The sequence below is a fragment of the Lepus europaeus genome, chromosome 18, assembly GCF_033115175.1.
Source record: "Lepus europaeus isolate LE1 chromosome 18, mLepTim1.pri, whole genome shotgun sequence".
Classification (NCBI taxonomy): domain Eukaryota; kingdom Metazoa; phylum Chordata; class Mammalia; order Lagomorpha; family Leporidae; genus Lepus; species Lepus europaeus.
In genome coordinates this window covers 73,359,251-73,386,630 of record NC_084844.1, presented here as the reverse complement: position 1 = coordinate 73,386,630, position 27,380 = coordinate 73,359,251, and the positions used below count along the sequence as shown (strand labels likewise).

Sequence of the window (27,380 nt, the reverse complement as noted above, 5' to 3'; positions counted from 1 at the left end):
GGGATGGGGAATTTGTGATCAGATTGTTGAAGGGAATTCATGTGGCTCTCTCGGTACTGAACTGGTTAATACTGGGGAGGTTCATTAGAACATAAGGCCAACCCCTCTTCCTGTGTCTCTTCTGTGTGACTCTGCTTGCTCTTCTAATTTTCCATGATGATAGGACACAATATGGACACTTGATATTGGTATCAGATCTTTGAAACCTGGGCTTGAGAATACTGAGCTTATGGGTCTTCTTTCTTTATAGTTTACCCTGTCTCATGTGTATTTTTTAATGTCACAAAAAACCTAATACTCATCCTTCATAGAAAGTGGCTGAGCAGTCTAAAATCTCTTTCTGATAAAAAGACAGTGTCTGTACCAACTCTGTGTGCCCACCTTCATGCCCATGACTTCCCTCACCAAAACCCAGTCCCTAGGAACTCTTCTCCTCTCACTAGACCCTTCAGGGACAGCATATACAGTTCCCTCTCCCACTGGTGAGGCTCATCCATCATCATACTTGCCCCATACAACCTGTGATTCAGGACCCTCTTCTCTCTGTCTTCAGATGTCTGTCCCAGTGACCAACAGCACTGTCCCTCCTTCCTGTGTTCCTGACAACCCCAAACAACGGGTTTCATGTGCTTATTCACCCCATGGAAACCCTCCCTGAAATCTCACTCTCTTTCCAATGTGACAAAAATTATTTGGATTCAAACTGTTCTTACAGTCTTGGTCTCAGATGGTGAACTCTACAGACAGAAGAGATTGGATTCAAAGTTCCTTTTTGTGTGATGTCTATGTGTTTGGTGTTAATTTTACCTGACCTGCTGACAGTAGTGTGAGTTTCTTTCATTCATTCTCTGATAAGTAGTGAACAAACTCAGCATTAGGAATACTGTATTTTTCAAAATTTAGGAAATATTTTGAAACAACAAACTTAATAGCAGCATCAAAAGTAGAAATTGAGTAATACAAATGACAAATGCGTTTAGAAATCTGTAGACAGCCTGGAATGGGGGAAATGAAAGTTCATGAGGAAAGTGTAGTAAGCAAAAGTTAAGTGGCCCATTGGAAGAAACATCATTGTGAAAGTCAGTGTGAACCTACCTGCTTGACAGCAGTTGAGATTTCCCATCTTGGACCACTCTGGATATGACAATACGCACGTTACCACTGCACTCAAGTTTGAACCTTTCAGCTCAAGAGAGTGACAGTTGGAATGGCAGGATGATGTCAGTCACCATGTTACCATGGTGACAGGACACCATGAAATTTTTAAAGTGAGCCATACCAGACTTTAGGTGATGCTGTGCTGCTGTCTACATAAATATTTTTGTGTCCAAGCATGTCATTTTAGAGTCCAAGTTTTGTTTCCTAAACTGACTCCAAGACAGACATGTTATCATTCTCTTCCTGTGAAGGAAGTTGAATGACTTAAAGGACCATTACAGTTGATGGTTAACAGTTTTAACGTGAGGCACATGTACTGAATCATGTCATCTGCAAACATGGCTATTTTGATTTTCTCTTTTATGGGTTGTGAAGCTCATTGTTTCTTTAATTCTGTAATTGCTCATGCTAATACTTTAAACACTATATCAAGTAAGAGTGGTAAAAATTGGCCATCCTATTCTTGTTCTAGATCTGACAGAAAATGCTTTCAAGTTTTATGAATTCAGTATGATACTTGTTTTGTCATATGCATATATGTATACACACTTGTAGCTGTATCATTTTGAGAAATTCTCCTTGTATAACTAATTTTTGAGAGTTTTTATAAAGAATGAATGCTGAATCATAGCATATGATTTTTCTGCATCTATTGAAATGATCATATGGTGTTAGTTCTTCATTCTGTGTCTGATCTTTTTGATGTAGCATTGGACTCAGTTTGCTAACATTTTCTTGAGAATTTCTATTTCTGTGTATATCAGGAAAATTGGTCTAAGTTTACTTTTCATGTTATGTCTTTGTTTGGTTTTGGTATCAGAGTAACACTGGCCTCATAAAAAGAATTTGGCAGAATACTCTGTCTTGAAAACAGTAATTTCATGGCTGGTGCAGTAGGCGGAGCTGGTCCATGTCCAGCTGCACTTCTTCTTTTTTTTTTATTTTTGACAGGCAGAGTGGACAGTGAGAGAGAGACAGAGAGAAAGGTCTTCCTTTTGCCGTTGGTTCACCCTCCAATGGCCGCCGTGGTAGCGCGCTGCGGCCGGCACACCGCACTGTTCCGATGGCAGGAGCCAGGTGCTTATCCTGGTCTCCCATGGGGTGCAGAGCCCAAGCACTTGGGCCATCCTCCACTGCACTCCCTGGCCACAGCAGAGAGCTGGCCTGGAAGAGGGGCAATCGGGAGAGGATCGGTGCCCTGACCGGGACTAGAACCCGGTGTGCCAGCGCCGCAAGGCAGAGGATTAGCCTGTTGAGCCACGGTGCTGGCCCAGCTGCACTTCTTCTGACTAAGCTCTCTGCTTATGGGCTGGGAAAGCCACTGATGATGGCCCAAGTGCTCAGACCCCTGCACCCACATGGGAGACCCTGAGGACGCTCAGGTTCCTGCCTTTGGAACCAGCAGACGGAATACCGTTCTCTGTCTTTTCTTCTCTCTGTAATGCTACCTCTCAAATAAATAAATCTTTTTTAAAAAATCCTAAAAAACTGAGCCTGAACAATAATCCCTTTGATTTTGATTCAACATCATATATTTTGTGTATCTTAAGGAGAAAAATTTATATATATATATATATATATACGTATATATAATATATAAATTATATATATATATATATAAAGATTTGTTTATTTGAAAGGCATGGCTATGAACAGAGAGGGAGGAGGCAGAGAGAGAGAGAGAGAGAGAGAATGAGAATCTTCTATCCATTGAGTAATGCCACCAGAAAATGAACCAGCGGATTCAAGACCAATTCTCCCACCTTCCCTTCCTTTCTCTCTTTTTTTCTCTCTCTCTCTTTCTCCTGAGATTTAAAACAGTTTTGAGATCCATAGAGTACGTGGAGAAATGGTAGTCATAATAGGAATATTTACTTTTCTGTTATTAGATGCTAATTTAAATTAGGTAGTTCTACTTACAATTGTCTTTATAATTAGTCCTTTTTCCATTTAGTTACAGAATCATGAATGAATTTTTCTCATAAATTTTATTGTATTATTCTTGTGTACGTGTAATGTTATGTACTCACTAATTTGATGAGTTAATGTCTTAAATTTCAATTTTATTAAATTTGCTGTATCATTTTCCATTCTCTTCCTTTGAGTCATTTTTCATGTTTAGTATGGCCACTGACAGAAGTGATGATATAAGGACACACAAGTTTGGCACATCATCCTTGTGTAATGCACAAAATAAAGTTTTGGTCATTAAAGTATCAGAAATAATGCCTTTTATTTACTAAGAATAAGGAAGTGCAAATGTTCAATGATTTTAGGTGTTTAAGGAGTAAATATATTCTGTTCCTACAGGACTAAGAGTCTTTTACTTTTATTCTTTCGTTGGAACCAATATTTTAAATATATTGAGTAAAATGCTCATAAAATGATGGCTTTATTGAGGACTTACATTGTACTACATACTACACTAAGCACTTTATATACATTTATGTCCTTTATTCTTCCTAATTCCATTTTGTCATATAAACTACTAGTTGTCTTAATTTTGGAGAAATTGAAGAAAACCTATTTTTAAAATTTTATTAGAGAGGCAGTCAGAGAAAGAGACAGAGAAAGCCCCTTTCCACTGGTTCACTCTCAAAATGCCCACAGAAGCCAGAGACCAGGAACTCCATCCAGGTCTCCCACATGGGTGGCAAGAATATAACCACTTCAGCCATCACCTGTTGTGACCCAGGGTGTGCACCAACACAAAATTGTAAGTGAGAATGGACCTAGGACCCAAACCCACCACTTTTTTATGAGATGCAGATATCCCAACCTATGTCTCAACTGCTAGGCCAAATGTTCTCCTCAAGCATGTGTTTAGATCCATGTTGCCTGTGCCTTAGCTTTTAATCATGATGGTCCTGCATCCTGTTTTTTTTTAAACTGAATGTGACAGTTTATCATTTCAGTAATGTTTTTGCTTGGGGATGCGGAAAAATCTTTAAAGTTGAACCAGGGATCATTTAAAGCATTTTTATGCTCCTTAAAATCTTAAACCACTGTATGTGTATGTGTATGTATCTGTTCTTGTGTACATCTGTACATCTATCCATCCATTGTCCATCTGTTTATCTGTCTTGGACATATTTGTATTATATTTCAGAATTTTCCACTTTTCATTTGTCATTGATTTCTTATTTTCTTAGGATCAGAAATGATAGTTTGTAAGATTTCAGTCTTTGAAATATATTGATATTGGGGGCCGGTGCTATGGCCTGGAGTGCCTGCATTCCATATGGGCACCGATTCGAGTCCTGGCTCCTCTGCTTCTGATTCAGCTCTCTGCTGTGGCCTGGGGAGGCAGTGGAGGATGCCCCAGGCCCTTGGGCCCCTGCACACACGTGGGAGACCTGGAGGAGTCCCCTGGCTCCTGACTTCAGATCGGCGCAGCTCTGGCCATTGCAACCAATTGGGGAGTGAACCTTCGGGTGGAAGACTCTCTCTCTCTCTCTCTCTGCTTCTCCTCTCCCTGTGTAACTCTGACTTTTAAATAAATAAATAAATCTTTAAAAAAAAGAAATAAATTGATACTGACTGTGCCCATACCACCCTGAATGCTGCTCCCAATCTTGTCTGAAATATATAGACACTTACTTTGTGGTCTAACATATGGTCTGTACTGCAGAATATCCCATATTCAATTGATTTATTTACATATTCTTATTTTGTTTGCTGATGTTTTCTTTCTTTTATTTTTGACAGGCAGAGTTAGAGAGAGAGAGACAGAGAAAAAGTTCTTCCTTCCATTGCTTCACTTCCCAAATGGCTGCCACAGCCAGCACTCTGGGGCTGGTGCGCCACGCTGATTTGAAGTCAGGAGCCAAGTGCTTCCTCCTGGTTTCCCGTGTGGGAGCAGGGCCTATTGCTGGTGTTTTCTATATACAGGGGGACTTGAAAAGTTTCTGGAAAAAGTGAATTAAAAGGTAATTCCATTGTAGTGCAAAAATGTTTAAATCCATCCATAGTTCTTCACATAGTATGAAGTTCTTGAAGACCCTGTATTTACACAGATCTGATCATTTATAGTGTTGGGCAGAGTTGTTGAAGAGTATAGTAGTCCATTTGTTAGTAACTTCCCAAACTTATTTTTGAAAATACTGATTGTCATATGTAGTGACTGAGGTCATTATTTCTTGTGTTTAACAGAGATATTCTTGAATGTCAGGAGCTATTAAGAGCAACAGCAATCACAACAATAAAACCCTAGTACTGGAAAACCAAGTGGCACCATGTCTTTGTAGACTGTGCTGCCAGAGTCCTTAAACATTTGCTCAGGCTTACACTCCTTCCTGCTGGGGAAGCTGTCTTCTCTGTTTCTTTTGATCATGCCTATTCCTCTGAAAGGCACATGGCCTTCTGCCTTCTCCCACGTATATGAGTCCTTTTGAATGTCCTAATTTCCCAAAGAAACTCTCACTAGTTTTTGCTCTGAGGCATTGGGTTGGTCTATTTTGTGTTTCACTTATAATCTTTTGCCCCAGGCATCCCTGGGCTCTTAGTTTGCCTTGCAGTATGTTCCAGTAATGCCTGATGCTCTCTTCTAAGTTGCCTAAACAAAGAGAAATGCCTTTTTGGCTACTCCTTCAGATTGCCCCTGAACAGGTTCAAGCAGATGTGCACAACAACTTACAAAATGATCTGCTGTGCTCTATCTGGATCCAGGTACCAGAATCCCAAGCTGGGTGTGTGAACTTCCCTCTTGAATACTGCTACAGCCAAGGTAGAGGGTGAGCTAAGGGCAAGTCAAAAATGCCACAGAATTTCCAAGTTCTCTTTTTCTTGATTCTGTATTCATTAGACTTTTGCAAATCTTTGACTGTGTCTCAGAGTTTTGACACTGTTTGCTAGATTAGTTGCTTGTATTTCAGTGTTTCTATGGGAGGACAAGTACTTGGAGTTTCATACTCTGCCTTTTTGCTGATGTCAGCCTACTGTCTTTTTAAAAAAAACTAATTCTGTTTATGATTTAAAAGGAATTATAATATGTCTTCTAAAATTAAAATGGCCTACCCAAAAGTGTTTTTTATTTAAAATAGTTCACTATATTTCTGTTTTAAATCTGACCTTTCTTCATCTAAAAGAGGAAAATTTAAAATGTTAGACAACTCATTATGAACACTAAGACATTAGAATGCAGATAAACTAATAACACTCAATGAGAAATTACAAAATTCACAAATTTCACATCTTGACCTTAGCACTGACTCTTAAAATCTAATGGGTACTGCTGAAATTTTAGCATAAATAGTTAGCCTGTGAAGGTTTATGGTTACTCTGATTCCTGAAATGAGGTGATATCCCTCTTTTTGCTACTGGTGTGTTTATGTCATCATAAGAATATACTTTTCTCATAGATTTCTTAAAGTCATTCACTTTATTAGGGATTTTATCATTTTTTCTCATACAAAACAAAAATATTTTTTTCATCTTTTTTTTTTTTATTTTTGACAGGCAGAGTGGACAGTAGAAGGAGACAGAGAGAAAGGTCTTCCTTTTTGCCGTTGGTTCACCCTTCAATGGCCGCCGTGGTAGGCGTGCTGCGGCCGGTGCACCACGCCGTTCTAATGGCAGGAGCCATGTGCTTATCCTGGTCTCCCATGGGGTGCAGGGCCCAAGAACTTGGGCCATCCTCCACTGCACTCCCTGGCCACAGCAGAGAGCTGGCCTGGAAGAGGGGCAACCGGGACAGGATCGGTGCCCCGACCGGGACTAGAACCCAGTGTGCCGGCGCCGCAAGGTCGAGGATTAGCCTGTTAAGCCATGGCGCCGGCCACAAAAATATTTTAATACCTTTAAATTCAAAATTTTTCTTTAAAATCATTCATGAAAAAGATTCTCAAGTCAGAATTAACACCTCAATTAGTTAAGCATCAGGAAACTACATTACACCTATTTAATGTGTAAAGAGACATTTTTTCACGTCATTTTCTTCTGATGTCTGTTCCAGAATCACAGACTCTTGCTTCTGTACACTTCCATCCATCATTTCTGCAGATCATGAAAACTGAATTTGTTGAACACCAGAAAGCTGTTGATATGATGTTGTATAAACCATAACATTTTGTTGCTGACCATCTGCAGTTATTAAGCCAGCTGGTAACCGGTTAGTGAATGCCTCCTCTGTAAGCTCTGCTCTTAGTCCATCTGTAGCTGTGACTGCTCCACCAATTCCTTTGTCTCCTTTCATAGCCTCTCTGAATTTCTGAAGGTACAATTTCAGAGGTTCCACATAACTGTCAAAGCCCAAGGTGGACATGGCAAAGAGAATGTCTTCTCCATTGATTGTCCTCTGTTTCTCTTGATGGCACCTTTCACTGGCTTCAGATGCTATAAAGCTAAGAACTCACACATTGTTGAACACATTCTTTGGCATCTGTTGCAATCTTTCCTGTTTGAGGTATGGCGTTCTTCATTATCCTAGCCACATTTGCAATTGGAAGATATATTTCTTCTTGAGAAGCATCTGTGGTAGAACTGTCACCGTCCATTGTCATGAAATACTGTCAGAACCGTGGGGTCAGTGGTGCTCAGAGCACCTTTTTAAAAAGGTGTCTAATCTTTGCTCAATTCCAACCCGTGTTTAAAGCATCTTGTTCTAATACTTCGGGTGAGATAACAATTTGTGGGTGCTCTGTAATTCTTTGTTCTCCGAGACTACTGCTCCATAAGCCCCTGCCTATCCTGCCTCCCACCAGCGATGATCGAAACCTTAGTGCAATCCCAAAGGCTTCCTTCCCAAGTCCAGGGACCACAAGCTACCAGACGGCTGCATTCTTTACGTGCAAACCAGACTGCAGGACACCAACGCCATTCCTTCCTCCCGGGGACCTCGCTGCCTCCCCACGCAGGTGCGCGGGGTGGCCCGAGGCCACACTGCAGAGCCCGCTTACCTGTCAGCCCCACTTGTGCTGCGCGGACCCCCAATGGCCCAGCCAGCCCGGACCTGCACCCAACGCCAGTCTCCCGCCCGCCGCGCGGGGCTGGAGTGCGCGGGCGGACAAAGCGGCCGGACTCGGCCAGGCCCCGCGGACCCAGGAGCCGGCGGGCAGGGGGTGCTCCGTGGGGCCCTCGCGGCTGCAGAAGCCGAGGGGGCAGGGTCTGGGCGGCAGCGGGGACCCGGGCTGCGTCCTGGCTAGCCGGCCTGCTCCCCACACAAAATGGAGCCGGCCCAGGGCGTCACCTAGAGGGACCACGACCACGCCCCGATGGCAGCCCTCTTTGGCCTCGGCCTCGGAGTTCAAGGGTGTGGAGTGGGAGGCGGCCTGGCCCACTTACCGCGCTCCTCCTTCTGCGCACAAAGAGCCGCGCTGTGGCCTCGCAGGCGCCGGCCAGGCCCAGGCCCAGGTCCGGTTGGGCAGGTGGGAGGGTAGTGCCCAGGCCAAGGCAGCATTGGCAGCGGGGATGGTGCTGGGACGGTCTTAACTGAAACACTGTAGTTGATTTAATTAAAAGACGGAAATCCTTTAGGATCTTTACACCACCCACCTGTGACTGTTTTCGTCTTCCTTCGCACCAAGTCATTTTTCTCTTCGTATTGTTACATATCATACATAATTGGTGATGATCCTCTAATAATTCAGAGACTATGTCTTATTTTTCTATTAGATTTCAGAATTCATAGCTAGTGTGAAGTGATGTGTGACATCCAGTGTTTTCAGATGTAAACTGAAGGCACCTTTGAGTAGGTGCTCTTACTGTATAGTGTTGTTCTGGCTGTTTTTAGCTTAACCTAGAAGCAGACAGATGTTTGTGCATAAAACGGACTGCAGAAACCTATTGCATATCTTCCTTTACCATGATTGCAAACTGCACTGATAAAACCTGTAGATGCCCTGAGCTAAACTTAACTTCAGTTCAGGAGTCTGAATGCCATTCACTCTGTTAAAAGTATGTTAGAAATGACTTGTAAAATACTGTGTTTTCTATCCTTATTTAAGCCAAGACAATTTACTAACATGTATTTTTCAAATTAGCTAAAATACTTCAATTATGAATGTTATAAATTCATTTTATAACGTTGTTTAATAGTTAACATTATGTAAATTTCAAACTCTTCTTGCCCTAAGTAATTGGTGAACTTTTTTTTAGATAGAAAATGTATTGTGTTTTTACATATATGGTGACATCTAATACGTATAGTACATATTATTTATGCATGTATTTAAAATGCATAAAGAACCATACCGAGATTATTTTAGTGCCTAGTTTACATTACTTATTGATATACCTCTAAAATTACAGCTGTATTCTAGAAACTTACTGTTAAATTATTACTCAAACAAATGAAATGTGTTTGCTTAAAACATTTTTAGATATTGGTACAGTTTGATCATTTAAAGCTCCTTAGGTAAAGTATGATTGGAAAACATCCTGAGCATTCTTGTTACAATTATGGCTGCCTGACAACTTAGTTCAAAATCAGAATAGCAATGAAAAGCATCATAGTAAACTCCCTTGCACCCTTTATTGTTATTTTTGGGCAACACTACACATAAGTTCTGGTGAATGTATTGTCATTATGCTTATTTAAATCCTTGATAAAATCATTACTTATTTTGCTTACCTAGAAATTAGATTCAGAGGTAAAGCAGCGTTTGTTTGTAATTATTAGTTGGTATTCTGTTGTGTCACCAAATGTGTTATGGGAAATGGGGAGAGTACCACTCAGACTGAATTTGGGTAAAACTTTATTGATGAGTTGCAGACTGATTGGCCAGGGACATAGTACATAATTGGGGGCCACACTGTGTTGCTGGTTCCCTGTCTAGCAAGACTTATATGGGGCAAAACCAAAATGTAGGTGGCAGGGTTTGGTTACAATTTTCTGGTGTAATAAGTAGAGATTTTCAACTATGTTTGCATGAGCTAATGACATTTCTTGGAATTGGCAAGGTTACAGAGGAACTGGCTGTCTTTCAGCTAGGATGTGGTTAGGCAATAGGACATTTCACAGGGTACATGCAACATAGAATTTTTTTAACTGCAGGGTGAGGGTAGGTCACTTCTTGGTCATAAGTATTCAACATGGCATTTGTCCTGCTCTAACATATGTTTGTATCATGTAACAGCTTAGATGAAATATGGAGCTTTCTGTCTGTCTTTGATTTCTCCTGGTTACCAGTATTAATCCCCTCCAAATGTTTCACACAAATGAAAACTCTACGGGGTGTAGCCCATTGTATGTACAATTTTCCAGAATTACAAGTTCTGTCCTCAGCTCCCGGGCAGCCCTAGAGAGCGGGTGCAGGCGACACGGCGGGTCATGCGCTCTCAGCCCGCATCTGGGCCTGCGGGAGAAGGCCCTGCATCTCTGGTCCGGGGCGCAGAGTCCCCGCTGAGGGTTCCCGGCAGTGCCCAGTCTCCACAGGCTCTGCCTTGGGCCACCTCAGCCCCAGCTGCCCGTGCCAAGGCTGGTGCGGGTTGTTTCGGCCAAGACTCTTAGCGCTTCTGGGTTCGGGTGTTCTCTAGTGCCCCGCGACCCGGCAGGGAGCCACGGAGACTCCTGCACCCGCAGTCCGCGGACACAGACACCCTGCGGCCGCCCCGTCACAGGTTCTGATCTTTGTCATTTGTTAGGAGGAACACGTGATATATTTAGTAGTATACAGTGTTTTCATAAATGTTGAAATGTGTATTTAAAAATTAGACTATTAAATCTCTATCAGTAAGGACATATATTTTACATTGGGGCATTGATAAGTGTTTTTATAGTTTCTTCAGTAAATTTATTTTTATTCTATACAATTTAAACTGATAGGTGTGAATTTGTTCTAACTTTTATTTGATGAATATTCCCATTTCTTAAGTAAATATTTTTTCTAGATGTTTGATAGTATTGCAGGAGACGTGAATACTTTTTGGTATTTCTGTTTTCTCATGTTTTAAATCACTGAACTTTTGACAGATATATTGTAAGTTAGCAATTAAAACATAAATATTTGGGTAAACCTCTAAGGTGTATTAGAAGTTCAGTAATTTTTTTTGTTTTTGCTTTTCTTCTGATTTATTTGAAACGCAGTCAGAGCTAGAGAGAGGCAGAGAGCACGCCCATCCATTGGGTCACTTCCCAGAAGGCCGGCGCTGGGCCAGGCTGGAGCCAGGAGCCTGGAGTTCCATCCGGGTCCCCCACGCGGGTGCAGGGCCGTCCCACTTGAGCCCTCACCGCTACTGCCAAGGTGCGCATGCGCAGAGAGCTGGGCCCGGAACACAATCTGACTCGGGATGCCCTGGTCTCAATCCCCGCACCAAACATGGGCCCTGAAGTCCCTGCAGGACGAGGCGCCCAGTGCTCAGGTCGGAGCTCAGCATCCAAGCCCGAGAGGGGAGCGCTGTGTGCGGGACCCCAGGGCAGGCTGGGAGGACGCCCGCTCCCTCCATCAGATCCTGGGTTCCAGCCCCAGCTCTGCTCCGGACTCCTTGGGTGCTCTGGGCCAGCATGGGGAGACCCTGATGGCGCTCCCGCCCCAGCACTGCGGGCCTGGGGATCCACCCGGAAGGGAGCTGGGTCTGACTTCCGCCCCCAGCACTGTGTGTTCCATGGCACAGCTGTGAACCCCAGTTCCCCCGCTGCTGTCAGCAACGTGGCTCTGCTGAGGGGAGTGGGACATGGAGCAGCCCACCGTGACCCCTGGGCCTCTGGCTGTTCACCTCAGGTAAAGGGCGGGGCAGGGGCAGGGCAGGGTGGGCGGGAGGCAGGGTGGGCGGGGGGCCGGGTATGGGCAGGCTGGCGGGGTCGGGGACCATCGCTCGCCCAGGTTCTCCCCCTGCTGGCCCACTCTGGGCCTTTCCTGGGCCCCGGGGCTCCGCAGCCGCCACCACCACACACGTCCATCACCAACACCATCAACACCATCATCATCATCACCACCAATACCGTGAACACCGTCACCATAGCCATCGCCAGACCCGTCCTGCGGGGGCCCGAGGGGCTGCAACATGGCCCCCACCCCAGAGACCCGGCCATGTCCCAGAGCCCCGGCACCTCCCCAGAGCCCCGGCACCTCCCCAGAGCCCCCCCCCCCCCGCCGCTCCCCAGAATCACCGCCCCTCCCCAGAGCCCCACGGCCCCCACCCCAGAGCCCCCGCCCCTCCCCAGAGCCCCCCCCCCCGCCGCTCCCCAGAGTCACTGCCCCTCCCCAGAGCCCCCGCCGCTCCCCAGAGTCACCGCCCCTCCCCAGAGCCCCACGGCCCCCACCCCAGAGCCCCCCGTCCCCTCCCCAGCGCCCGCGCCCCCTCCTCCGAGCCCCGCGCCTCACCCGAGCGGGGACCCCCGGATCCCCGAGGCCCGCGGGGGGGGGGGGCGGGCCGGGCGCGGCCGCCTTGACCCCGACCCGCTGCCCCGCGCAGCTGTGTCCTCAGCAGCCTGGAGTCCTGGTGCCCGAGGACTGCGGGATCCTGTACCTGAAGGGCGCCACGCCGGCGCAGGATCCGGCCTCCGGGCTCAGGACGCGCTACCAGGTGACAGACAGGAGGTGAGGGCGCGGCCGGGGCCACGCGGTGCTCCGCGCTCGGTCCGCCGGCCCCTCAACTGCCCGTGGCTTGTGGACGCGGCCCCGGCCCGCCCCTGCCGCCCTACAATCTGTTTCTGGCCACTGCCTGTCACACCTGCTTTCTGTTCATCTCCGCCTCCTCAGTGTCTGGCAGGTGGAGACATGGGAGCTGGACAACCTTCCGGGCCTGTTCTCTCCTGAGTTTGTCTTGGGCTGTCCCGGTTGTTAGCATGGAGACTTGGTCACCAACAGAAAACTCCCTTTTATGAAAATGCTAGCGTGTAACTAAATGGTTTATGCCTTTTAGGATTTTCTGTCAGTTTTATAATTTTTTTGAAGAACGAATGATCTGTTTAATCATGGGAAACTATTGTTTCATAACTAAACTTTAAAATATATATTTTGAGAACTTATACTTAATATATATTATTTTGGCATTGATTAGCATTTTAAGTTTCTTTAGTAAAAGTATTTTTATTCTACCAAATCTGCTTTCTGTTCATCTCTGCCTCCTCAATTTCTGTAAGTGTATAAATTGATATATATAATATATATATCAATGTATAAATGTATAATTTTTATAAATGTATATTTTATAAATGTATATTTTATAAATGTATATTCTTCTTAGTAATTACATTGATAGCATTATAGTATTATTATGCAAATTAGGAGTACTGTTGGTTTATATCGTGGCTTGAAGATGAGTATTTTTCCTAAAAGAAGTACAGAAGATAATTTAGGGAAAGGGCAAGGGGACATTTTATTGTTGGCTAATATACTGCATAGAACTGTTACACAACTGTTTAACTGAAACGTTGCTTTGCAATCTCCATTATTTTACTGTGTTTTTAAAATTTTTTCCAGGAGATTCTAATAAAAATGGAAGAAGAACCAAGTTCTGCTTTGGACTCTGAAGAGACTTTTAATTCTTGTAGGTAGGTAGTAAATACAGAGATATATAATATTACAGGATAATGTATAAGATCCAATATCTTAGAGGAGTCTAATCTTAGAATAGCAAGGAATTAGGACTTGTGCTTTTAAATATTACTGTGATATGTGATTGTCTGTAGAAATAATGAGTATCAGAAAATGTAATAACCCAAATTCTTGTGAATGAGCTTACATCAGATATCTGTTGCTCTCCTATCCTACAGTACACTGATTAGGACAATGTACATGTAGTATTAACCTTCATTATAATCTGCTTTTTGTTTTTCCCATATATATTTTACAATACTAAAGACTTCTTTCAGAGTACCTAAGAAAGGTTAAAATGCAAATATGATTGAATTAAGAGCTGTTTGTTAATGCCCTTTTAGGGCTCTTCAGCCAATAGGGAGGTTACAGCTCAAACAGGAAAGGATTCAGTTGGCAGGCCAACACTGCTGTTAAATAGTTTTATAGTATTTAAAGTGTGAAATTAATATTTTTCTACCCAGTAGGCAGCAGCTCTTATAATGTAATAAGCTTAATTGTAAATTTGGCACTTGGGTTAAATGTAGAATTCATAGAAGCACAGTGCTGGTGCATATTTTCTTATTAATATTAATAGACAAAACCTAGAAAAATGTAGCAGTGTCACATTAAAATAGCCACAGAATTATTGGTAAAATTTGCTTCAGAAGATGAAAATTATTTTTCTGTTGCCATTATAGCTCTTTTAAACTAGCTAGTAACAGGTTATTAAAAAAATACATAAATTTTCCAGTGTTCAGAAGTCCTTTTGTGTAACAACTATTTAAACTGCCTCAGAAATCCTAACCTTTCTTCATAATCAGACAGCTCAGGCCTTAAGCCTACCACTGACATACTAGAGCTTATGTTTAGGGTAATGAGTTAGTTTCTCATCTGTAAAAAGGGCATTATATTGTCTGATCTGCTTCCTTCCCACAACTTTTAAATACTGGGGTAAAACATGTAAAACAAAGCCTCTTGAAAATCTAAATGCAGAGCATGTTCCACGGCTCCCTAGTCTAATCCTCTGCCTGTGGCGCTGGCACCCCGGGTTCTAGTCCCTGTTGGGGTGCCGATTCTGTCCTGGTTGTTCCTTTTCCAGTCCAGCTCTCTGCTGTGGCCCGGGAAGGCAGTGGAGGATGGCCCAAGTGCTTGGGCTCTGCACCCACATGGGAGACCAGGAGGGGGCACCTGGCTCCTGGCTTTGGATCAGCGCAGCGTGCTGGCCTTAGCGGCCATTTGGGGGGTGAACCAATGGAAGGAAGACCTTTTTCTCTGTCTCTCTCACTGTCTAACTCTGCCTGTCAAAAAAAAGTGCTACCTGGAACTATAACAAATAAATTATGGAACTTAAATCTATGAACACTAACTACAGCTTCATATGTCTAATACTCACAGATTTATTTTTATGGCCTATGAGGTTTTACAATGATTTGTATTTCTTAGCGGTTTTCTTCATTGATTCAGATAGGTAGAAAACAAATGGATTTAACTCTTGAGACACTTGTATGGGGTTATATGATGCCTGAATGGTTTTAGGTCACATCTTGCTTTGGAAATGTTGGTTAAAATTTAAGTATTTGGCTTGCAACTAATTTGCAGTGATGTGTTATGAGAATGTATTATTAGTTTTATGCAATACCTCTTACAGGTTTTACAGACCAATGTTAGATGTTTTTTGTCAAGCTACATGTGAGAGAACACTGCCAGATGTGAAGGAAGAGAGAGAGTGTCCTGTGTGTGCTGCAGTAGATGTTTAACTTAGGGAATGGAGCACACATGGCCACATGGTGGAAGGACTATTGTTTCTCCATCCTCCCCTCCTCTTCCCAAGGGCAACTGACCTTCTCCTTGCAAAAAGAGGCGAGTCCTTGCCAGCACAGATGACTACAGACTATTACATTAATCTGTCTTGCTGTATAACCAGCTGCTTGCATGTTTTTAGTTATCTTATTAGATGGTATAACAGTGACCTATGAAATAAATTGAAGGTGAACATATTTAACTTTCCTTTTATTATCCTATGTTTCCAAAAATCTTTTTGATTAGATTATAACTTTCTACAAAAGTCCCTAGGAAGTCTGTTTGTTTTCTGATTCATGTAATGCTTTTTTTAAGGTTTTTAAAGTATAATGTCATAGTGCACAGTATAGAAAATAATTTAATTTTTGTCTCCTTTATGGATAGCTTTTAGTCTGTTTATATAGTCAAAAAGCCATAGTATACTTACCTTATTAGGCAATTAAGTTAGATGGAACTCAGACCAATTATTTGGCATTCTCTGAGAAACTCAAAATACTCCTTTATCTTGGCATTGCAGAAATGGCATAGTATAGAATGCAAATTATTGTATCTTGCTCTAAAATAAATTTTAAATTATATTTAACTCTTCTCTAGGTTCTTATATATGGTAGTTGATCACCATGTTTACTCTATTTTTTAATTTAATTTAACTTGGCATCATTGATGAGTATATTTTCCCAAGCTGTGCTGTTAGGAAAAAAATGTATTATCCTCTGATTTTTGACAAAGGGATAATTTTGAAGCAATAATCTTTAAATGTGATGTTGACTTTAAGAGACACACAAAATAATAAAAACTAATGATATTCAATTATAAGTCTTAGCCAATGTTCTATTATAATAATTTAGCTAGGGAACCTGATGCTAAATCTAAGAAAATAAAAAAGTTCCTGAATGCAAGAAAATCATGAAATACTTCTAAGTCTCTTTAGATAATAAATCCTACAACTGATATAGTAGGGTGACTGGAGACTTAATTCTTAAGACATGATATTTGTGAGTCCTGTTTCTTTTTTTTTAAAAATGTATTCGTGGCCGGCACCATGGCTTAACAGGCTAATCCTCCACCTTGCGGCACTGGCACACCAGGTTCTAGTCCCAGTTGGGTTGCTGGATTCTATCCCGGTTGTCCCTCTTCCAGGCCAGCTCTCTGCTATGGCCCGGGAAGGCAGTGGAGGATGGCCCAAGTGCTTGGGCCCTGTACCCACATGGGAGACCAGGAGAAGCACCTGGCTCCTGGCTTCGGATCAGCGAGATGTGCTGGCCGCAGCGGCCATTGGAGGGTGAACCAACAGCAAAGGAAGACCTTTCTGTCTCTCTCTCTCTCACTATCCACTCTGCCTGTCAAAAAAAATGTATTCGTACTTTCTGACAGGTGTTTTACTCTGAAGAAATACCAATTTCATATTTCAAAAGAACTTTAATTGAAGAATAAAAGGAGTGTTTCTCTCTATATATTTATATATATATATAATATATATTTTCTAAGAAAAGACAGTAAAAGGCACTTGGCTTCAAATAGTGGTGGTCTAATTCCTTATATTGAAGAGAGCTTCCAAAGTCACTTCCCTTTCTCAATATGTTCTGTTCTCCATATCACTGAGACAGACACTACCTTGGTAAAATATCTTTTTATTATTATTCTATTAAAATATTTTTATTAGCATACAATACTTTTGTGGTACAGTATTTCAGTACATATACAAAGCATACATCAATCAAACCAGGAAAATAGCTTTTCTATGTCCTTAGCTTATCTTTGTTCTGGTAGCTACTAGTTGCTCTCTCCTGGTTCTTTGTGTAGTGTATAATACATTATTGTGAGCTGCAGTGGAACAGGAGCACTGTGCTGTGAACACTGGAACCAGTGCCTTCTGTCTGTGTTTGGTGCCTGTTATCCAGTCTCCTTCCATTCTCTCTTGCCACACCCTTCCCAACCTCACTGTGGTTTTGATTTACATGTCCCTGAAGGCTAGCGATATTGAACATTTCTTCATGCTTTTGTTTTCTTTTTGTGTTTCTTCTCCGGAGAAATATCTGTTCAGATACTTTGCCTGTTTGTTACCTGGATTTGGGTTTTTGTGGTGTTTGGGGTTCTGTATATGTTCTGAGTCATAGTCCTTTGCTAGATGCACAGCTTGTAACTGTTTTCTGTCAGCTGTGCTTTGTTCCTTTTGCTGTATAGAAGCTTCTTAGTTTGGGATGATCACATTTGTATGTTTCTCCTTTCCTCTCTGCTCTTAGGGTCTTAGGGTCTTTTTTTTTTTTGACAGGCAGAGTGGACAGTGAGAGAGAGAGACAGAGAGAAAGGTCTTCCTTTGCCGTTGGTTCACCCTCCAATGGCCGCCACAGCTGGTGCGCTGCGGCCGGCGCACCACGCTGATCCGATGGCAGGAGCCAGGTGCTTCTCCTGGTCTCCCATAGGGTGCAGGGCCCAAGCACTTGGACCATCCTCCACTGCACTCCCTGGCCACAGCAGAGAGCTGGCCTGGAAGAGGGGCAACTGGGACAGAATCTGGTGCCCCGACCGGGACTAGAACCCGGTGTGCCGGTGCCACTAGGCAGAGGATTAGCCCAGTGAGCCGTGGCATCGGCCCTTAGGGTCTTTTTCAAAAAAATTTAATGTTTGCCAGTGTTTTCCCCCAGGGGTTTCATAATTTCAGGACTTACATTTATATATCTTTCTCTTTTTTTTAAATTTTTTTATGTTTTTTATTTTTATTTTTTTTTTGACAGGCAGAGTGGATAGTGAGAGAGAGAGAGACAGAGAGAAAAGTCTTCCTTTTGCCATTGGTTTACCCTCCAATGGCCGCCACGGTAGGCGCGCTGTGGCCGGCGCACCACGCTGATCCGATGGCAGGAGCCAGGTGCTTCTCCTGGTCTCCCATGGGGTGCAGGACCCAAGGACTTGGGCCATCCTCCACTGCACTCCCTGGCCACAGCAGAGAGCTGGCCTGGAAGAGGGGCAACCGGGATAGGATCGGTGCCCCGACCGGGACTAGAACCCGGTGTGCCGGCGCCGCAAGGCGGAGGCTTATTCTAGTGAGCCACGGCGCCAGCCACATTTATATATCTTTTCCATTATGAGTTGATTTTACATTACGGTGGGAGGCATGGGATGAAATTTTGGATTCTGGGTATGGATTTTCTATTTTAAAGTTTTATTTATTTTTACTTGAAATACAGAGTTATAGAGAGGCAGAGTGAGAGAGAGGTCTTTCATCTGCTGGTTCACTCCCCCAGATGGCCACAATGGCCAGAGCTGCACCGATCAAAAACCAGGAGCCAGGAGCTTCCAGGTCTCCCACATGGGTGTAGGGGCCCAAGAACTTGGGCCATCTTCTTCTGCTTTTCCAGGACACAGGAGAGAGCTGGATCAGAAGTGCAGAGCCAGGACTGGAACCAGTGCCCATATGGGAAGCCAGCACTGTAGGTGGTGGCTTTACCTGCTAAGCCACAGTACTGGCCCCATGGGTATGGATCTTTAGATTTAGGTTTCCCAGCACCATTTATGGAAGAGACTGTCCTTTCTCTGGTATGAGTTTTGGTAGATTTATCAAAGAGCAATTGACTGTAGGTATGTAGATTAATTTTTGAGACCTCTATTCTGTTCCAATAGTCTGTATTTCTGTTTTTATGCTGATACCATACTATTTTGATTACAGTAACTCTATAATATGTCTTGAAATATGATGTTGTGATGCCTCCAACTTTGTTGTTCAAGATATCTTTATGTATTTGGGTTCTTTTAAAGTGCTTCTATATAAATTTTAGGATTGGTTTTTCTAGTTCTGTGAATGCTGTCTTTATTATTTTGGTGGTAATTACATTGAAGCTGTGAATTGCTTCAGGTAACATGGACTTGTACTAGTATTAATTTTTCTAATCTGTGTACAGAGAAGAACTTTGTGTTTTCTTTTGTCTTCTTCACATTCTTTCATCAGTGTTTTGCAATTTTCATTGTAGTTGTCTTTCACGTCCTTGGTTAAATTTATTCTGGGTGATGGGAAGGCAGATCTTGGCCTCACTGTTAAATTGTTAAGACTCTTCGTGTCCCATTTGGAGTGCCTGGGTTCAATACCCGATTTCACTACTTACTCCAGCTTCCTGCTAATCCAGACCCTCAGAGGCAATGGTAATGACTCAAGTAATTTGCCTTCCATTTCTGGGACCTGGGTTGAGTTCTTAGATTTTAGCCTGACCTAACCCTTTTTGTTGTGGGCATTTTGAGATTGAACCCAGGAGTGCAGTGGAGGATAGCCCAAGTGCTTGGGCCCTGCACCCCATGGGAGACCATGAGAAGCACCTGGCTCCTGCCATCGGATCAGCGTGGTGCGCCGGCTGCAGTGTGCCAGCCGCAGTGGCCACTGGAGGGTGAACCAATGGCAAAGGAAGACCTTTCTCTCTGTCTCTCTCTCTCACTGTCCTCTGCCTGTCAAAAAATAAAATAAAAAAAGTAAAGATATCTGTGGTCATATAATTAAATTTTTATGGCATTTATTGGGGGAATATTCAAATTATTAGGAATATAGATAACACAATAGCAAATTTAATATACCAAAGGGAAAATCAGGACCAGGTTTAGGTTCTATTAAAGTTTCTGAACTTTAAAATAGTTTAAAATTTTTTTAATAGGGTCACTTATAGCCTACAGAGTTTTGATGAAAATTTAATTTGGAAAACGAAATAATAAGAAAATGGTTAATCTTTCATTGTGATTTGGAGAAAATATTTTTGAAAAATTAGTAAGAAAAATACTACTCCTGGAGCCAGCACTGTGTGCAGCTGGTTAAACTGCTGCCTATAGTGCCGACATCCCATATTGGCACCTGTTCAAATCCTGGCTGCTCCAACTCTGATCCAGCTTCCAGCTACTGTTTCTGGGAAAGATGGTGCAGTAGAAGATGCCTCAAGTGCTCAGGCCCTTGCACCCCTGTTGGAGACCCAGATGAAGTTCCTGGATCCTGGCTTTAGCATTGACCAGCCCCAGCCAATGTAGTCACTTGGAGAGTGAACCAGCATACTCTAACCAACCAGAATATAATCAGAAACTTAGAAATAGAGGAGAATAATTGGATGGCTGAAAGGCCTGTTGATTAAAGTCACAGGAAGGCTTTACCAATCAATCCCATTTTCTTCCATTTAGTCTTATTTCTCATTTCTCCCTTTATTTAAACTTTAAGAAGATGATAGTTTATGATGTCAAAATAGACTGAAATATGCAATAAATATAAAGTCTGAGCAAATGACAAAGGTGTATAGATTTGAGATTTCTAAAAGCTAATGTCCAGTAGTTTCCTCTTATTCCCTAGTACATTCTAAGACTTCTGGAGTGTTGTGTACATCAGTAGATGCATGAAACCACAGAAAATTCATGCCTTGGCCCTCCAAACTAAGTCCTTACTATCACATACTATGGCTTAAACTTCTGTAATTTTAGGCGCAAGGCTAAACTAGCCTGACATTCTTTTTCTCCCCTCACAATATCATTGATAAAAGTTTCATCCCTAATGTAGGTCAACATCAGGGTATATTTTTTTCTTTAATAAGTCAAACTGTTTTACCTTTTTAGTTTGCTTTTCTGTGAGATACCTGAATTACCACATCACTATTCTTGTGCTTTGGAATCATTATTAAACAGAATAGAGCTTCCTTGAGCATAAGCATTGTGACTCCCTAACAGCCACTCTGATGACTTGAAATGGCTCCCAAGTGGCTAATGGGTGGTAGTGTGCACAGCATGGATACACTGAGCAAGACAGAGCAAAATGGCGTGAGATTTCATAACGCTACTCATTACCACATACAGTTTACAACTCTGAAATTGTTTATTTCTGGAATTTTACATTTAATATTTTTGGACCCTCATTGACCAGGCATAACAAGCCATAGAAAGCGAAACTGCACGTAAGTGAGAACTACTGCATGAGCATTAAATGGACTGGTAACAGATAGCCCTGATGGGCATATGAGAAATGCCTCTAAAATAGAAAGGAGAGGTCTACAGACAAAACCATTATTTAATGTAGGGACACATAGCCATGTATTTTTGAACTGCATACCACATATGGGCGAAAACAACTTTTAAGTTTTGGAATGTATTGGTACTCTGCCTGACACTGCAGGTGGATGAAGGGTGTTCAGCCAGTAAAGTCTATGCAGATCTTCCAAAATCTTAAAAATCTGAAGCACTTCTGAATCCTAACCATTTTGGATAAGGATGTTCACCTTGTAATGATTTTTAGTGAGTTTTTTTAGGAGGCTTAGGTGGTGATGTACATCTCCAGAAGCCTCTGTGAATTGTTTATTCAAGTACATTAATCCCAACAAATTTGAAGTACATATTTGACCTTAAACTAAAGTTGATCACATGACCCATTTACTTTCTTTTTAATCTGTCCTTTCTTGGTTCTTTTAGACAATCTGTTGCTGAGTCTGGTTATATCCACATCTGGTTCAGGGTCTTTCCAGCAATGCCACCATTGGTACCTAATAGAACTAACACTGTTGCCACTGAAGATGGTCTTTCCTCACTTTCACATGTGTATGTGACAAGAGTTTGGTGAGAGGAGACAGTGGCTGAGGGTGGTGGTAGTGACAGAAATACCATGGGAAAAGGCAATGAGAGGGATGGGAAAGAAAAAGAAACTATTACATGCTTATCTGATAGTTCTGACTAGTGCCACTATGCATTTAGAATTATGACATACTGTATAAAAGCCTCTTTTCAGGAATTACTTTGATTTATTTTATGAATTAACTTAAAAAGTTTTTTTTTAATTGAATTGTATTTAGTTACACAGAAATGCACAAATACACACACTCAGTGAGAGAGGAAAGAGGAGAGAGAGAGAGAGAGAGAGAGAGAGAGAGAGAGAGCAAGCTTAGATCCCCTAGTTGGCTCTCCAAATGCCACAGTGGCAGTTAGGCCATGCAAACACTGGAGCTAAGAACCAATTCAGGTCCCCTCCTAGGTGGCAGGGACCCAAGTACTTGAGCTATCACCTGCTGCCTCCCAGAGTGTACATTAGCAGGAAGCTAGAAATGGGAGTAAAACTGAGATTCAGATCAGACACTGATATGGGATGTGGGCATGTTAACTGGCTTTTTAACCACTAGGTCAAATGTCTGAACCTTTTTACTTTTAATGTTTGTTTTCTTCCTCCAGTTGTACTACATATGATTATGTATCATGTGTATATTTATCTTTATATTCCTTGAAACTTTACAGTTTTGCTTTAAAACCAGTGTGTGTGTGTGTGTGTATCTGTGTGTGTATGTGTTTGTGTGTGTATTATCATTGTTAAAACATTTTGAGCTTCACTGTCCAATATGGGAACCATTAGCCATATAAATTTTGACTTAAATTAGTTAAAATTAAATATGTAATTCTTCAACTGCATTAGCCATATTTCAACTTCTTAATTACTATGTGTGATGAGTGGTTACCATTTTGGACAGTTAGTTATGGAACATTTCTATGTTCTCAAAAAATTTTGTCGGATAGTGGTGGTGTAGAACTTGTGCAGTGAATGATGGATTCACTTAAAATGTAACTTATTTTCATCTTTAAAAAGAAAATATTTAACAGAAACATCTATTTCTATTTTTATAATATTCCATAAGTCCATCTAGTGTTGGAAAACATGCTTTAAGAGATAAGATGGAGACCAGCATCATCGCGCAAGGGGTTAAGCCACCACCTTTGACAGCAGCACCCTGTACAAGGGCAGGTTTCAGTCCCAGATGCTCTGCTTCTGATCCAGCTCCCTGCTAATGCCTGAAGAAAAAGCAGTGCAAGATGGCCCAAGTACTTGGGCCCCTGCCACACATGTGGGAGAATGGATGGATTTCCAAGCTCCTGGTTTTGGCCTTGCTCAGCCCTGGGTATTGGGGCCATTTAGGAGGTGAGCTGGTGGAAAGAGGATCTCTCTCTATCTCACTCCTGTCTGTGATTCTACCTTTCAAATAAATAAATCCTTTTTTTTAAAAAAAGAGATAAAATGACCTTTTAATTAGGACTTGGGATTTTACTAAATAAATGCCTATTTTTTTTGACAGGCAGAGTGGACAGTGAGAGAGAGAGACAGAGAGAAAGGTCTTCCTTTTGCCATTGGTTCACCCTCCAATGGCTGCCGCGGCCAGTGCACTGCAGCTGGCGCACCACGCTGATCCGATGGCAGGAGCCAGGTGCTTCTCCTGGTCTCCCATGGGGTGCAGGGCCCAAATACTTGGGCTATCCTCCACTGCACACCCTGGCCACAGCAGAGAGCTGGCCTGGAAGAGGGGCAACCAGGACAGAATCCGGCGCCCCAACTGGGACTAGAACCCGGTGTGCCAGTGCCGCTAGGTGGAGGATTAGCCTATTGAGCCGTGGCGCCGGCCATAAATGCCTATTTTTAAATTGTTGGAAAATAATTTGTTCTTGACTGTATAAGTATTTCCTTTTCTGTACTGCTTACATTACAAACTGTGTGGCCAATTTTTTACCTTGTTATAGAAAGTTAGACATCAAGCTTATGTCAGTTATCCTACATACCAACGTAAATGAGGTAGGATGGCAGTAAGAAGAGAGTGAGGGAGATATGCAGAGAAACGTCTCAAAGAAGGGCATTCTTCCTTATGTATTAATGATATCAGAAATGCCTTTAGGGGCAAGTATTTGGCCTATCGGTTAAGATGCCTACACCTCACATTGGAGTACCTAGATTTGATCCCTAGCTCCAGTTCCCCAATTCAGCTTCTAGCCAAGGTGGACCCTGGAAGACAGTGGTGATGCCCCAAGTACTTGAGTCCCTACCACCCATATTGGAGCTGTGGATTGAATTCCTGGCTACCAGCTCTGGGCTGGTCCAGGCCTGGCTGTGCAGGCATGTGGGGAATGGGCCAGTGGATGGGACATCTCTTTTTCTATCTCTGTTTCACTCTATATCTCTCTGTCTCTCAAGCAAATCAAGAAAAAAATCAAAAGAAATCACAGTAGACCACAGAATAGAAAATTTATTCACTTCAGATAATTTCACAGAGATTTCCTGGTACAGTATCCTTTCCTCACCTCATTCCTAAATGTTGATCCTGTTTTTAAAAAATAACATAATGACATATTATATATTACAGTTTTATGAAATTAAAAAATGAGGTAAAAACATTCCATAAAATTAAACTTATGCACATTTTCTTGATTGCTTTTATGAAAGAATAATTGGATTTCCCTACTTTAATGTGACTTTAGAGACTGCTAAATTTTAGTTTTGAAGGAAAAATATATGTTTTTGTACAAAATCAGGCATTATATCTGACAGTCCACAAGGTTTTTTTAAATTCAGTTCTTTATGTCCTTGTGGATATTGAGGTGGAATCTCAGGATTTCTCAGTTCAAACCTTAACCTAAAATCATCGTAACTTTAGCAGTCAGTCCCTCATGCAGGGAAGTGTTCGTTGCTTTTGTTTCAGTGGGGCCTCCTCATATGGGAACATGTTTCATCTAGACATATGAAGATATTTGTATTAGGCAGATGATAATTGTGCATTCTGTCTTTATATACATTTAAAATGTGTCAGTGATGTGCTCTGATGTTTCATTATGGTGGGAAAAAAGCACTCCCAGGCCACAGCAGAAAGCCGGACTGGAAGAGGAGCAACCAGGACAGAATCCGGAGCCCCAACCGGGACTAGAACCTGGTGTGCTGGCGCCACAGGCGGAGGATTAGCCTACTGAGCCATGGTGCTGGGTGTACATCATTTTTTATAACAATTAAATTTAACAGTGAGTGGCCGCCGCATCTGCCACTGCTGCTGAGGCGGAGGCCATGGAGGCCATGGAGGTGGAGGCCCTGGCGCAGGGGCATGCCCAGGGCTCAGGCCAGGCCTCAGCTGCCATGGTGCAGCCCCACCATGGCGCAGAGCCTGTAGATGGAGATCCCCATCTTCGGCCACGGCATCTTGGAGCGCCTCAGCGAACAGCGGCTGCAGGGCTGCCCTGTGATGTGTCGGTGGTGGTCAGAGGTCAGGCCGTGCTGGCCGCCAGCAGCTCCTACTCCTGTTCAACATCAGCCGCAGCACCGTGGTGGAGCTGCCAGCGGCCATGCAGCCACTGTTGTTCCAGCAGACCCTGAGCTGCTACACGGGCTGTTGAGCATGAACGTGGGGGACCAGTTCCTGCTCACAGACACAGCGGGCATCCTGCAGATCCAGGAGATCCTGGAGAAAGGCGCTGAGTTCTTCCTGAAGGTGAGCTCCTGGAGCGGCGACTCGCAGGGCCTGCACACCGAGGGGCACCCTCGTCCGAGCCGCAGAGTCCCGTGGCACAGACTTTTGGCTGGCCAGCCTGCAGCTTGCCGCTGCCCCTCCTGTCGCGGGTCAGGACAGAGCAGCAGGAGTCGGACTCGGTGTAGTGCACACCCAGGGCCAAACAGCTATGGGAAGGTGGCCCCAAGGAGGCGGGGGTGGCAGCAGCAGTGGCGGTAGCTGCAAGATGGCCAAGTTCTCAGTGCTGGACCTGGCGGCCAACTAGCAGCTCTCGCAGCAGGCCTCCGCCAGGGTGGCCTTGGCCGCGGGGGTGGAGTGGGGCAGCCGGCCAGCGGGACAGTGGCGGCAGCTGTGGGTGTGGGGAGTGGGCCCAGCACGTCGGAGCGCAAGAGCCCGGGCACCTGGAGCCCCTACACCAATGACAGCCCGGCTCCTACCACAAGGAGGAGGACGCAGGGGAGGAAGGCTCGGAGGAGCAGTGCTAGCAGATATACAACAGGTACACCATGCACAGCGCGATGAATGTGGGCCGGACAGCCGAGAAGGTTGAGGCCCTCCCAGAACCTGCAGTCGGATCCGGGTGTGGCAAGATTGGCGTCGCTCCCAGCCCAGCTCATCAACCAGATTGGCACCCTTGTCACCCCCAGCTCCAGGACGAGGGCGTCCCCTCCGAGAACCCAGAGCTGGTGACAGGCGCCAAGGTGTACATCAGAGGGCGCAGCTCAGGAACCCGGAACCAGGTCTGGCCGTGACTGCTCCTCACCTCCTCCTTTGACTGGAACACACTGGCCCACAGCAGCAAACCTCTGGACAGCCGCGCACTCCACGCCGTGGAGTACCACTGCCGGAACTTCAAGGAGAGCAAGAGGAACGCCGTTGTGGCCGGCGTGTGCCCCAACGCGCACTGGGTAGTGCGCCAGAGCTGGATGCCCAAGTTGAAGCTGCTCACCCAATGGCACCCCTGCATTGCCTGTATCAGGGACTCAGGCAAGACGGAGCCGGAGGTGACGAGCGGGGAGTACAGCTTCCAGACGGCCAGCTATGGGGCAAGGCGGCCCCTCCACAGAGGCCCTGCAGTAACCGCACCCCCACACCCCACCCGGGGGGGGGGGCCATCACACTCCCCCCACCCCACCCGGGAGGGCCATCATACTCCCCCCACCCCACCCGGGAGGGCCGTCACACTCCCCCCACCCCACCCGGGAGGGCCGTCACACTCCCCCCACCCCACCCATGGGCCATCACTCCCCCACCCCACCCGGGATGGCTGTCACACTCCCCCAACCCTCTCAGGGGGCCATCACACTCCCCTACCCCACCTGGGGGGGCCGTCACACTCCCCCACCCCCATGTCCTCACACACACCTTGGTCAGGAGCTACTGTGTCCCTCCCCAGGCCCCGAGGGGGTCGCTGCATGTTCCTGGGTCCCCCTCCCCCGTCCCAGCCCCTTCCCCAGTGTGAGCCACTGGCCGGGGCAGGCAAGTCTGGCAAGGGCTGGTAGACAGGGGCGGGGGGCAGGCACAGGTTTCTGTCTTCCACACAGGGCTCCCCCCTTCCCTCACTCCAAGCGTTGTGCCCCGACCACCACCAGCCCGGACATGGGGCAGGGGCCTGCTTGGCGGAAGTCCTTCTTCAGCCTCCACTGGGACTCGAGGGGGGCTCTCAGGACCCCTCCCCATCCCCCTACCCCCTACCCATCCTCCAGTGCTTCCAGGC

General features: G+C 44.3%; 3 pseudogenes; 1 reads left to right on the top strand and 2 right to left on the bottom strand.

The window, feature by feature from the left end:
* Nucleotides 1–27,380, bottom strand: part of LOC133777375 (serine/arginine-rich splicing factor 3-like) — a 391,636-nt pseudogene that overhangs the window by 58,026 nt on the left and 306,230 nt on the right.
* On the bottom strand, nucleotides 7,150–7,652 carry LOC133747022 (nuclear transcription factor Y subunit beta-like; annotated as a pseudogene).
* Nucleotides 25,310–26,743, top strand: LOC133747157 (nucleus accumbens-associated protein 1-like; annotated as a pseudogene).